Source organism: Trachypithecus francoisi, unplaced genomic scaffold, assembly GCF_009764315.1.
Source record: "Trachypithecus francoisi isolate TF-2019V2 unplaced genomic scaffold, Tfra_2.0 Lachesis_group11, whole genome shotgun sequence".
NCBI lineage: Eukaryota > Metazoa > Chordata > Mammalia > Primates > Cercopithecidae > Trachypithecus > Trachypithecus francoisi.
Genome location: NW_022681456.1, coordinates 17732971 through 17747360, shown reverse-complemented (window position 1 = coordinate 17747360; position 14390 = coordinate 17732971). Strand labels below are relative to the sequence as shown.

The 14390-nt window shown below is 41.8% G+C and overlaps 1 long non-coding RNA gene across 1 annotated transcript; it reads right to left on the bottom strand.

Moving 5' to 3' along the window:
* Positions 1–831: 831 nt before the first annotated feature.
* LOC117090960 lies at positions 832–14141 on the bottom strand. Its single transcript, XR_004440176.1, has 4 exons — positions 14041–14141; positions 9557–9668; positions 9368–9436; positions 832–1271 (listed from the first exon to the last, which is right to left on the bottom strand). It is a non-coding gene; the product is annotated as an uncharacterized LOC117090960 (long non-coding RNA).
* Positions 14142–14390: the final 249 nt, after the last annotated feature.

The window sequence follows — 14390 nt, the reverse complement described above, 5'->3', positions numbered from 1 at the left end:
CCTAAATATGTGCTTGTACATGTTTGTTTGTTTGTTTGTTTTAAGACAGGGTCTCACTCACTCTATCATCCAGGTTGGAGTGCAGTGGTACAACCTTGGCTCACTGTAACCTCTGCCTCCTGGGTTCAAGTGATTCTTCTGCCTCAGCCTCCGGAACACCTGAGATTACAAGTGTATGCCACCACGCCTGGATAATTTTTGTATTTTTAGTAAAGATGGGGTTTCACCATGTTGGCCAGACTGGTCTCAAATTCCTGACCCCACGTGATCCCCCAACTTCGGCCTCCTGAAGTGTTGGTATTACAGGCATGTGCCACCACACCCGGCCCATATGCTTTTTTGAACATGTGTAGTCTGAAAGGTGAATTGCTTTGTAGAGACAATACTGGGATTCAACCTTCTGTCCACTTGGCAATTTTCTTCCATTCTTTTCCAGTCAGAGTTTTCTATGCCTAAGAGGGTAATTGACACAGAATGACAGCTACTTGTTTTCATTGCTGCTTTTCCTTTTTACCTGCTTCTGGGGAGTAAGGGAGAGTTAAAAACTGAAATGGATGCACTCTCTTGCCAAAGTGGGAGGATTGTCATGAAGGCCAGCTCAAGCTTCAAGACAAAAGCTATTAATAGTGCTCTTCACATCATTCCTAGAGAGAAAGAAGATTCTCTTACTGATTGAAAAACTTGGCAGTTTTTAGCAACAAGGAAAGTTGGTGAATTTTCCCAGGTTGAGTATGAAACATGACAGAGCTTGGGTGAGCTGCTCCGACTCCCTATTCATTGTTGCTATTTTCCTTTTTTTTTTTTTTCTTTTTTTAAATTATACTTTAAGTTCTGGGATACATGTGCAGAACATGCAGGATTGTTACATAGGTATACACATGCCTTGATGATTTGCTGAACTCACATCTGAACCCGTCATCTACTCATTGTTGCTATTTTCTATGAGGCCCCCAACCCCCTGTGATTTCAGTATAAACACCATACAGCCACCCACACCCCACCCGGCTCCCTATGACTCAGTCACATACTCATCCCAGAGTCATTAGAGAATGGAAATCATGAGCAAGATCTGGCTCACACCCAGGGAGTGACAAAGCATGTCCAGAAAATCAGGGATTCCCCTTCTGCCAAGGAGGCATGAGTGGAGACAGCCAATTCTCCATGGTCAGGAGGGAGATGTTTCAAAGCTCCAGGCCTCTGAGGTTGGCAGAACTGCATGGTGTTTTGGGAAACTGTGCATCGCAGCAATTGTGAGGGAGCAGAACTGTCTTCTAGACAAGAGAAATAACAGAGTTGAACTAGACTATGCAATAATGGCGAATTGCAATCTCAGGTCTCATTGGTGCCATGCTCTTAATTATAAATAGTATTTGAAACCCATTTCTCTCCTTCATTAATGATAACAACTAAGTTTGTTAAGTAGTTACTCTGTTTTAGGCACCGTCCTAAGGACTTAGAATACTGTAAGTATTTTGGCCAACAATTTGATCCTCAGGCCAACCCTTTTGATAGGATCATTATGATCTTCACTGCAAATTGAAGAAACCAAGTCTCAGAGAGGCTAGACAAGCACTTTGTTACACAGTTAAGAGAGTACCAATCCCAGGCATTGTGAAAGACTACAATAAGCACAAAATAAAATGTTTCAATGCATGTTACAAATCATTACTGAAAAGGAGCAAATACATTTAACCTCAAAGTTAACCTCACAGTTTCTGAAGGTTGAGAATCTGGAAGCAGCTTAACTACATGGTTCTGCTTCAGAGTCTCTCATGACATTGCAGTCAAGTAGTCAGATGGGCTGTCATCTCATCTGAAGGCCTGACTGAGGGAAATCCATTTCCATGCTTATTCATGTGGCTGTTGGCAGGAAGTCTCAGATTCTCAATATGTGGGTCTCTTTCAGGGCTGCTCTCAAAGTAGCTCCCCCAAACTGCCCCCTGCAATCAGTTGAAAGACAGAGAGGAGAGGAGAGAGGGGGGAGGAGGGAGGAAGAAAAAAGGAGAGCAAGAAAGTGGGGGATGGGGGAGAAATAATATACCCGCAATATGTTTTGTTATCTAATCTCAGAGGTGAAACACCGTCACTTCTGCTGTATGCCATTGGTCAGACCAACCCTGGTACAATGTGGGAGGGAACTACATAAGGCTAGGACTATTAGAAGCTGGTTACCATAAGAATACATCTCTCAGCTAGAAAATCTTTGTGGTCTTCATGTGAAACAACATACCGAGGACCTAGTATCCTTTGTTTTTTCTCTCCATCCATCACTCAGACCAATGTCAAATGTATACAATTGGAGGGAACCTTTCCTGCCAAAGAATGAGGAGTTTCTATCTTGATTCTACACAGGAATATCACCCAATAAACTTCGTTCCTGTCAACTCAGTCTCCTCAACAAATAGGCAGGTGGCATTGTCTTCCCTCTTACCACCTTGAACCAAGGATGCTGATTATTCTAACTCCAACTCTATCACAAAAGTTAATTCTCTACCTTGCTCTGCCCTCTCTGTGATGCATGCAGACTATAAAACTCATGTTCCCTTACCCCTGGCTTTCAGTTGGGTTTGACCAATGATAAACACCAGCAGAAGACTGAGGATGGCAAGAGAGAGAGCTTGGGTCTCAATGCCTCTACTCCCTTTCTGCTTCTGTATTATATATCTGAAAGGGTTTGTGGCTCCCCCTGTCTACACCACTCACTGGGTGGCCTCAACTCCATGGCTCCAGCTTTCATTGGACCCCAAGAGTCCTTTTCCTCCCACTGTCCCTTGTGTTCCAGGGTTGGTGACAACTTCCTGCTTTTAGAAGTCCCTGATGGTGCTTCATCATCCATTTCTGGTTCTCCTAACTCAGCTCATAATTCTGTAAAAAGTCCTTATAGAAATGTCTCTCAGTTAAACAGCTGAATGGAATTTTTTTTTCTGTTGGGATCCTGGCTCCATAGACAATGAAATGGGCTCTGACTTCCACACCTTTGTTTCTTCACATTTCAAGACAATCCTTTAAACATGTATAAGTGTAGAGAAGGGCATAAGGCTCACTTTCGTAAACATGGGATTTGAGAAATCCCTTGAGACATGTTATGGGGTATAAGGATTCACAAGGCCTAGGATTCACATGGCCCTGACCACCACATCACCCCAGCAGAACCTTCTGAATCATCAAAAGTTTTATGCATTTTAAATGTGGAATGCATGAATGTAGGCTTTAAGAGGATTTCCAGTGGATGATTACCTAGGGCACTGAAATGTGAGGAGCTTGAGTAAGTTCTTCCTCATCCCCCAAATCCCACCTCCCTACCAAAGCCAATCATGGTTTGCAATTTGAGTTATGTAACACTGTGTATGGCCTCCTCTTTATTATAATTTCCTCATTGGAATCTTTATTGTTTTTTTCTTTCTGAGGAAAGAAGGTAGAGGAAACCTAAGTTTAAGAACATCCCTTCCTTAGACGAATAAAATGTAGTAGTCTTCTATTACTGATAGTGTCTAAGAGAAAAGAGAAATAGCAAAGCTGGCAATGATTTTGCAAATCACTCCCTCTTACATTCATTCATCCATTCATTCACTTATTCCTTCCGAGATCTGTACCTTGTATTATGGAGGTTCTGAGGGTGCACAAATAAATCTGATGGGGTACCTTCCTTCAAGGAGCCCACAATTGAGAGAAAGTAAGCAGACAAGAGCAAAAGAGCCAAAGTAAAGCAGAGCTTTTTGTCATTGTATTTGTTTGTTTGTTTAAATCTAGACTTTCTCTCTTTTCCTCTACCACAGAAGGTCAAACTGAAGGAGGATTCTTCCTTGTGCTGTGTTCCATAAGAGTAGATTAATTAGGATGATTTTATTTGTTCATATTTAAGAAGACATTTCTCAGGCAGGCTCTACGGAGGAGGGGTGGAGAATGAGGGCACAAAAACCCAGGAAAAAACCATTCTAATTAAACCATACCTCCAAGCTAAAGGAAATCTCTATTTTAAAAAATTTTTTTTATTAAATACGCAAACAAAATCCTCTCACTTCCCCTCTTTGATGAATCCTTGCTTCACGGCAGTTCCTGAAGTTACAACAGTACATGGGACCATTAGTCCAGTCACCAACTATCAACTCAAGCTGGAGGAAGACAAATGAAGCTTTCTCCCTTTTTCCCTATATAACTTTAACACCACAATTACAGATGTACACATCAAGGTGGGAAGATTGTTGTTGTTTTTGTTGTTGCGTGTTATTTGTGTTTTGGTAGAGCTTCTTTTATCCTGTGTTCTTGGAATATAAAAGATCTAAGGGAGTTGACCCGGAAAAATATTTATACTTTATTGGTGAATGGGAAAAGTTGTTTACTGAAAGACATATACAGTTTAATCTCACTTGTATGGATATAAGTGCATGCCTATGTGTGTCTGGGTGTATATATAATACTTAAGAATGTACAGAAAGTGTGGATGAATATAAATTAAAAGGTAGTTTTCATTTTAAGTAACAAAATTGCAGATCATTGTTATTTTTCTCTTTGTGTTTATATGGATTTTTTTCAGATTTTTAACCTTTTAATATTGCTACCACTTATGGAATACTTGCTCTGTGTTTTCATAAGTGCCGTTTACATCCATTACCTCCTATAATCCTTTAGATACCCCCACAGAGAGGGGTCCTATTACTGTTCCCATTACGCAGATCAAAAAAGTGAAGTCCAGAAAGATTAAGACTCGTGCATAAGGTCACAAAACTCATAAGTTGTAAATTTAAGATTGGATCGGCTGGGTTCTGTGGCTCATGCCTGTAATCCCAGCACTTTGGGAAGTCAAGGCTGGCAGCTACCAAGGTCAGGAGATCGAGACCATCCTGGTCAACACAGTGAAACCCCGTCCCTACTAAAAACACAAAAATTAGCCAGGTGTGGTGGCACACGGCTATAGTCCCAGCTATTCGCAAGGCTGAGGCAGGAGAATCACTTGAACCCAGGAGGCGGAGGTTGCAGTGAGCCGAGATTGAGCCACTGCACTCCAACCTAGTGACAGAGTTAGACTCCATCTCAAAAAAAAAAAAAAAATTGGAATGTGTTTTTTATGTGAAGATATTTTTTAAAACATTATCTAGAAAAAGAACTATCAAATTAATTCCTAAGAAACCAATTTAGAGAGTTAAAGGGAAAGGCAAAACTCACACTCATTTGAAAACTCCCTACCACATTTTCTAGAAGCCAAGTTGACCAAAGCTCCAGATATTGGTGTGGTTAAAATGAAGCGAGAAAAAAGCAGACCAGCAAAGAGCATGATGCCATTTTTCAAAGAGAGAGAGAAAGAGAGAAAGAGAGTGCTATATTTTCATCTAAGATGATTGTCATTATAAGATTCAATATTGATTTGATGTCCTCTTTTATTTAGAGGGGTATGAGATGAATGGTGTGAAATATTAAATATATGTACCTATCCTTTAAGATGTGTCCTGATCTCAGAAATCAGGAGAGCACGTGTGCACCTTAGAATCAAGGAATACTCACGACAGATAATCTTTGCAGAAATAAGGACCAAAGGCCGGGCGTGGTGGCTCAGGCCTATAATCTCAGCACTTTGGGAGGCCGAGGTGGGTGGATCACTTGAGGTCAGTTCAAGACCAGCCTGGCCAACATGGCGAAACCATGTCTTTACTAATAATATATAAATTTGCTGGGCTTGTTGGTGGGCACCTGCAATCCCAGCTACTCAGGAGGCTGAGGCAGGAGAATGGCTTGAATCTGGGAGGCGGAGGTTGCAGTGAGCCAAGATTGCACCATTTCACTCTAACCTGGGCGACAGAGTGAGACTCTGTCAAGAATAAAGAAAGAAAAGAAAGAAAAGAAAGAAAGGAAGGAAGGAGGGAGGGAGGAAGGGAGGAAATGAAGGAAGAAAGAAAGGAAGGAAAGAAGGAAGGAGGGAGGGAAAGGAGGGAGGGAGGGAAGGATGGAGGGAAGGAAGGAAGGAGCAAAATATTCCAAGGAATAAAATATTACTTATTATCTCTGCATTTCCCATGTTTTCTGCATTGAGTGCTTACCACTTTTGTCGTAATTAAAAGTTTATTTTAAAGACAAAGTAATTGCATTCAAAAACATCTTTCTGCATTATACCCCATCTCCCATTATACCCCGTCTCTCATTATGCCCCTTCTCTCTGTATGAACCCACAGGGGCAGAGATCTGTAGACCTCTCTACTCCTTGAAGGGTTAAGCTATGTTTCTGGAGACCACTAGTATTTGACCTACAGCTGGCCCATTTTACAGATGAGAAGAAGAAGAATCAAGTCAAATATAAGTTAGAATTTTCAACCCCTATATTTTAGCAAGGATATTTTTGCTAAACAACCTACTTTATAACCCCAAGAGGGTGGTGGATGGAAAGAGAGATATAAAAGGGAAAATCTCATGGAACACCCCAAACAAAAGCAAGGTAGAGAAAAACCTCTTGGAAGGTGATACTAGCTACAATGTCGCTGGAGTAAACACAAATACCCAGGGCCAGTCATTTGGAGACCTTTCCTCTCTTAATGTAACCCAGTTCTATTCACTTTTCATGTGTGAGTGTCTTCCTCATTTCCTCACCTGTGTATCTTCCTTGTCCCTTATAGCATCTTCTTCCTTGCAGCTTCAAGTTACCATGGTTCCTTCAGCCTTAGCTTTGCCCCACACGATGTCTCTGTACAAAATTTTAGCTCCCAAACTTCCCTGTCACCTCCACTCAGTGTCCTCCCAGCTAACTTACAGAAAGAGAGGGAATTATATTGGCCGATTCACCTTCATCTGTGCCAAGTAACACCACCGGTGACAGCTCAGCTGAAAGGCAACCAATAAATGACTTCCCGTGAGTCCACGGTGGTCCTTATTTCCTTGTATATTGACACCACTCTTGCATTTATACGATCATTCATTTATTCATTCAACAACTATGTATTGAGCACCAACTCTCTGGTAGTTCTAAGCACTGGGAATATAACAGTAGACAAAACAGGCAACAGTGACACAGTGTGGGTAGGGGGGTCAGGCATTAAATATGATATGTATGTAAATTATGTGGTGTATTTGGTAGGAATAAATAAGGCAGAGTGAGGTGGAGGGGGAGGTATTAGGGAGGTTATGTTTTTAAATAAGATGGCCAGAATAGGCCTCCCCGGGGTGACATTTGAACAACAATTGGGAGTAAGGGAGTATTCCATGATGCTATCTTGGGAAGGAGTTTCAGGCAGAGGGGGCAGAGAATGCAAAGGCCCTGAGGTGGCAATCATGCCTGGTATGTTTGAGGAGCACGATGGGAAGTCTGTGCATCTGGAGGAGAGTGAGGAAAAGAACCGTGCAGGAGATGAAATCAGATACCCCCCAGTAGGTGGAGGGTGGGTGGCCACGTAGAGCCTGTGGGTCATTGTAAGCAATTTGGGTTTTACCCTCCTTAGTCTAATTAAAACAGAATATTTCACCAAAGCACTTTTAGAGCCCCTCTTTGCACATGTATGGAGGCGTTAAAAACAGAAAAAGGCTACAACAACTTTTCTTTCAGGGAAGAAAAGCTAAAATCATTATGCAGGTAAAGTGCATAGGAAGTCCTAGTTGTGGTGCCTGCACGTGTACACACACATATACATATGTATGCATGCCTGCTGTCTCACACACACACACACACACACACTGTCCTCCCTGAGAAGTAGGGGTGATATAAATAGAGAAATGGTGACGGTGGCAGCCTGGAGCCTTGGGCTGAGGTCGGATGAAGCTGTGGCACTAATGCTAATGAATTCTGATGATTTGGAGCGGTCATTAAACTAATAAGCCCATCTCCAAATTAGCACAGCGGTTGCAGCCAGCGAACATTTAATCAAGCCACCTTCATTATTTTAGACACGGCACACTTGGCGAAAGTGGCTGTAGGAGACGAGACCGGGGACCCTCATCTGATAATTTTATCACTTGCCTGCCAGAGCGTGAAGGAATCAGCGTGATGAAGTCGCCCTGTTGGTTTCTTTCCTGCCAGAAGGGAATGCCAGGGAAAAGCAAGCCTTCATCTCCTCTATAATTACATGATCCCCATCTTTTTAAAAAATGTCTTGTGATACATTCATGATTTCCAATTTTGAACTTATTCTTTAAGTTTTACTAATTGGCGTCTATCTTCTAAAGAGCTTCTCTGCTTCAATTCCTCCCATTCTTTCTCCACCTCCCTCTCCTACCAAAAATTGATCCAACCCCTGGCCCAGCAACGCCACCCTTGCAAACCTCAGCTCAGACAAGGCCATGCATGAGGAAGGAGGGTGGTGGATGCCCAGGGAGGTTTTCAATTCCTCTCTTGAAATTTCTGGCCACATCTCTCTTTTACATATGCCCCAGCCTGCCCTGAAATGCCACCTTTGCTGGGCCAGTTTGTCATCTCTGTGGCCTGATCAAAGATGAGGGTGACCAACTCACCTTGGATTTCCTGGGACTTTTTTCGTTTTAGCACTGAAAGTCCCATGTCCTAGGAATTCCTTAGTCCCTGGCAAACTGGGACTGCTGGTCCCCATGTCAGAGATTCAGCATCATTTCCATTTCATAGTGGGCTTCAGTTTTTTGAGTGTAGTTTGGGTTTATGTGGTTGTTATTTATAAAGGATGAAATGCTGTTTCCCGTAAGCAGCTCTCCCTCTCTCTCTTTCTCTCCCTCTCTCTTTCTCTCTCTCTCTTCCCCTATATTTCTTCTCTCTGATTCTGTCTCAATTTCTTCCTCTCATTAGGAAGATTAGATGAGTTAACGCTCCATGTCTGGGAAAGTTCTGTATAAGATAATTGCATCCAACTCCCTGATTTTAAAATCAACTCAAAATTGACATCACGGAGTGCCTGGGGTGGGGCTTTCCCAGCCAGGAGGAGCTGCATGTGGAAACTGAGGCTTAGAGAGTTAAATTCTGCACTCAGGATGCCGCAGGTTCATCCTCGGTGGTCCCTTGCTTTCATCCCCAGGCCTGCCCGACTCCAAACACTGCCCTGGTAGGCACTGCCTCTATGGCCTTAGGGAGCCACTTAACTTCAGTTTCTCCATAATACAAAAAGATAAATAATCCCTGCATTTTCTTCCTCACAGGAAGATTTAGGGTGGAATGAACAAACAGACTATAGATGGTTCTCTCCAGCAAAAGCAAGTGGGGAACAGTCCAATCATCATTATGTTTACCCAGGTCCTTTCCCTGGGGTATTCACTGTTCTCTGCCTTGGCTAGAAATAGAAAGAGTGTGTGTGTGTGGTGTGTGTGTGTGTATTAACTACTGCTGAACAATTTCTCCATAGTTCTCAGAGAAAGTGGCCCTCTGTAGGCATAAGAGGGATAGAACATTGATCCTACAAAAGCATGCAAAGCTAAAAGCTGTTCTTACCTTTACAAACACTTCTGTCAGGCCTGGGGAGGCCTCCTGGTTGGAGGATCAGGGAATTAGACCATGAAGCTGCAGAAACAGGGCAGAAGAAGAATTGAGTAAATAAACATGCCATTTGAAGGTGATTAAGTGGTTGACAGGAACCTCATCGTGGGTGGGTTAATTGATCAATATTTACTGAATTCTTACATTAGAGGCCATCCTGAGTCTTTAGAAGATGTCATTCTTGCTGCAGAGGTAATGGAAAAGATCTTTAGAAAGCCAAGACTCCAGTTCCGGCATGTGGCAATCTATCCTCTTTCTGAAATGATAATGCCCACCATCATTTATTGAGCATTTACTAGGACCCTTGATGTACATTATTGAATGTGCATTATGGATAAATATATATAACAGAAAGATATACATAATATATTTTATTTTAAAATATGCATTATGAAGTGTACGTTATTTTTATTGGATTCTCATGTTAATCTCTCAGAAAACTGAGACTCAGAGAAGCTAAGTGACTTACCCGCTGGAATGAGGCTCCTGTGTACACTTTCTCAACTTCCACGGATTCTGCCTCCCTTCCCTTGAGTATCACTCTAGATAAGCTAGAACAGAACTCTGGGATTCTTGTTGTGTGCACAGATCACCTGAGGTCCCTTATTAAAATGCAACTCCTAGGTCTGGGCACAGTGGCTCATGCCTGTAATCCCAGCACTTTGGGAGACTGAGGTGGGTGGATCGCTTGAGGTCAGGAGTTCAAGACAACACTGGCCAATGTGGTGAAACCATGTCTCTACTAAAAATACAAAAATTGGCTGGGCGTGGTGGTGCACCCCTGTAGTTCCAGCTACTCAGGAGGCTGAGGCATGAGAATTACTTGAACGCAAGAGACAGAGGCTGCAGTGAGCTGAGATCTCACCACTGCACTCCAGCCTGGGTGACAGAGTGAGACTCTGTCTCAAAAAAAAAAAAAAAAAAAAAAAAGGCATCCCCTGATTCAGTAGGTCTGGAAGAGGGGTCCAAGATTCTGAAATTCTAACTAACCCCAGACGAGGCTGATGCAGTCAATCTGCAGGTCACTCTTTGAGTGTCAAGGGGCTAGGATTTGTGGCAGTAACAAACATCCGCCAAATCTTGATGGGTTGAAATAACAAAGGCCCATTTTTTATGCATGCTACATGTTCATCACAGGCTGGCTGAGGGCTCTGCTCCATGCCATCCTCACTTTAAGAATAAGAATAATGGAGGAACTATCATATGGAATACTGCCATTCACAAGAGCAGAGGAAAAAAGCTCTCTGGTGGATCTCACACTGGCATTAAATGCCCATCAAGAAGTTCACAACTCATTGGCTAAATTTAATCACATGACCCTAACTAAGTGCAAGGAGATCACAGATTGTCTATTACATTTGGGAAAGATGAAGAGTCAGAAATATTTGGTAAGCATCAGTAAAACCATCACAGCCTCCCACAAATAAATCCAACAAGTGTTTACCAAGCACTGATTAAACAACACACACAAAGTGAGGCACTATGGGGGATATTCAAAAAATTCTTCGCTGCCTTTCGTGTGAACCCTGGCTACTTCGACAATAAAAAGGTAAATATTTGAATGACAGTTCGAATTACACGCACACAAAAGGCACATCAAAAGTTTTGCAACTTTAAAATATGCAGTGACTACAAAGGATCTTCTTGACTTATGCAAAATTTGAATTGCACAATACTTTCCAAAATAAAAACTATTGCATAAGCTGGGAGTGACTGTGTTTTAAATGGAGATCACTCTGTACGCATATTTTTGCATACTGTCTTTTTTTCTTATCATTTCCACATCTTGGATTTTATAGATGGCATCATTTTCTCAGGCTGTAATATTCTAATGTATTTAACGAGTCTTTTTTGTTGAATATTCAGATTCTAATTTTTTTGGCCATTTTTTTTTCTTCTTTAAGAAACAGTACATCATTAACTCTAGTCACTCTGTTGCAGAGCTGGTCTTCTGAATTTATTCCTGTTATCTAATTGAAATTTTGTGTCCTTTGGCAAACATCTCCCCAACAACCATGCTCCCTCCACCAGCCCCTGAAAACCATCATTCTACTTTCTGTTTCTATGAGTTAAATGTTTTTAGATTCCACATATAAATGAGAGATCATGCAATATCTGTCTTTCTGTGGCTGACTTATTTCACTTAGCATAACGTCCTCCAGTTTCATGCACATTGCCACAAATAACAGGATTTTTAAAATAAAGCTGAATATTATTCCACAGTGTACATCTACCACATTTTCTTCATCTGTATGTTGTTCTGTTGATGGACACATGTTGCTTCCATAACTTGGCTGTTGTGACTAACGCTGCCATGAACATGTGAGTGTGGCTATCTCTTTGACATGCCAATTTCATTTCCTTTGGATGTATATAACCAGTAGTGAGATTTCTGGATCATATGGTAGCTCTATTTTTTCTGGGGGGTGGGGGGGACTGAGTTTTGCTCTTGTTGCCCAGGCTGAAGTGCAATGGCGTGATCTCAGCTCACTGCAACCTCCGCCTCCTGGGTTCAAGCGATTCTCCTGCCTCAGCCTCCTGAATAGCTGGGACTACAGGCATGCGCCACCATGCCCAGCTAATTTTGTATTTTTAGTAGAGACGGGGTTTCACCATGTTGGTCAGGCTGGTCTTGAACTCCCGACCTCAGGTGATCCGTCCACCTTGGCCTCCCAAAGTGCTGGGATTACAGGCATGAGCCACCACTCTCGGCCTCTATTTTTAATTTTTTGAGGAACCTCCGTACTGTTTTCCATAAAGATCATACCAACTCTGCTATTATTTTCAACAATGAATTAGCTGATGGCAAAATATTTCTGCATATTTATTTCTTTAGAAAAAAACCTAAAAGTAGAATCAGCCAGTTAAGAAAAATGAATGCTTTTAAGAGTTTTGCTATGCAGTGTCAAAATGCTACCATAGAGCTTATACCAATTCAGATTCCCATCAGCATTCTATGAATGTCCATTTCATCACACTCTCACAAGAATGGTAAGTAGGTTTTAATCACAAATTTGAGAGTAAAATATGTTACTGCAATTATGGCTTGTGTTTCTCTGGTAACTAATGTGTGTGAATATATACAGTTTTAAATATTCATTAGCAAAATTTTCATTCCCTTTCACTTATTAGTTTATGTCCCAGTTCCATTTTATTTTCCTTTGGGGTTTTAGAATTTTGCTTATTCTATGACTGCTTTGTGTAAAAGAGCACTTAACCCTTTGTTCAATATATATGTGGCTAAAATTGTTTCCAGTATGTCTCTTGCCTTTTAGTTATCTTTTTAAAAATAAATAAATAAATGATACTGGAGAGATCTGAATTGGTGTAAGTGCTAAGGGAACAATTTGACAATGTGTATTGAAAGTTTTTAAAACTTAATACTCCTTGAGTAAGCAATTCCACTTCTGGAAATTTTTCCTAAGGAAATCCAAATGAGCCTGCCAAAATATTCAGGTACCTGGTTAATCACTGTAGTGTTGCAAATGATAGCAAAATGAGCCCTTTATTTTATTTAGTGAGACCTACCCATTCTTTCTTTCCTTGTGTTTCCTTTTTATTGTTTATATTAACGTTATACTAAGAGACATAAAGATGATGTCATTTAATATTCTTTGAAGTTTTCTTTTCTGCTTAATTAAAAGTGGATAGATAAAACAAAGATGGATAGCTAGATGATAGTAGATGATAGACAGGTAGGTAGATAGATTAGATAGATAGATAGATAGATAGATAGATAGATAGATAGATAGATACACAGATAATAAGTGGGGTGAATGGATGGGTAGATATATATATAATTATGTATATAAATACTGTGTATATAGATACACAGATACATATATGTATGCATGTATGCATACACACACACAGAGCGAGAGACAGAAAGGAGGAGAGAGAGAGACAGAGACAGAAAGAGAGTCAGAGAGAGACAGAGGGAGAGAAAGAGAGAGAGAGAGAGAGAGATCCTCTGGTTCCCTATATTGAATGTACATCAGGATCACATGCAGAGCTTTAGTAACTTACACAAGTCTGGGCTCCTCCTCCAGAAAGAATGATTCAGGGGTGTTGGGTGGGGCCCAGGCATGGAGGAAAGAGCGTGAGCAGTGGTACTAGGAACAGAAGCCAAGAATCAGAGAAAAAACAAGGAGGCAGCTGAGTCACCTCCAAAGCAGAGAGCTGGAGTTCAGAATGAGCAAGCTCCTGCCTAACTGAAAGTAAAATCCACACTCCACAGAATGGCACTGAGGCTCCATTCCCATCTGGCCCTGGAGCATAGAACAGAGCACACCTTGTCCCAAGCTCCCCAGCCTCAACCCACCCAGTTCCACTGGCCTTTGTTTCTGTTTCCCCAAAGTGCCAAGCCGGTTCCTGTCCCAGGACCTTTGTTCCTGGGCTTCTCTCTGCCTGAGACATAGCTGTCTCTCATTATTTATTTAACAAAGTACAAAAGGCACATCCTCAGGGGCACTCTTCCTGGACCTTCTCTTCCAAACACCACCCCAGTTCCTTGTAACCAGGTACTTCCTGCCTCATGACCACATCCTGGGGCTCTCTCCTCCATCCCTCTCCATGGCTCAGTTCTCTCCATCTCTTTCTCACCTAAACAGGTGCCACACCCCCCTCACCTCTTCAGCTTCTGCTGTGAGTTGTCAGTAATTCAGGTCCATCAGGCTCATCTCCGGAAAGGACAATGGGGATGGTGTCACATCACCTTCCAAGTATGACTTTCAGTTTCTCTTCACCTATCGATGTGCTGTTACGCTAAAAGCCTGCCTGCTCTCTCTCTCTCTCTCTCTCTGCCTTCAGTTGTATTGCCAAATGTGCCTTTTATTACCCTAACCTTGGTGTATGCCATTCTGAAATGCGGGTAGGAAATACTGTACCCCACATATGAATCGTTCCACTGATCCCTTGAAAACCTAGAGTGAGAATATATTGAATGCGGACCTACCATGTTCTAGGTATTGTGATGGGC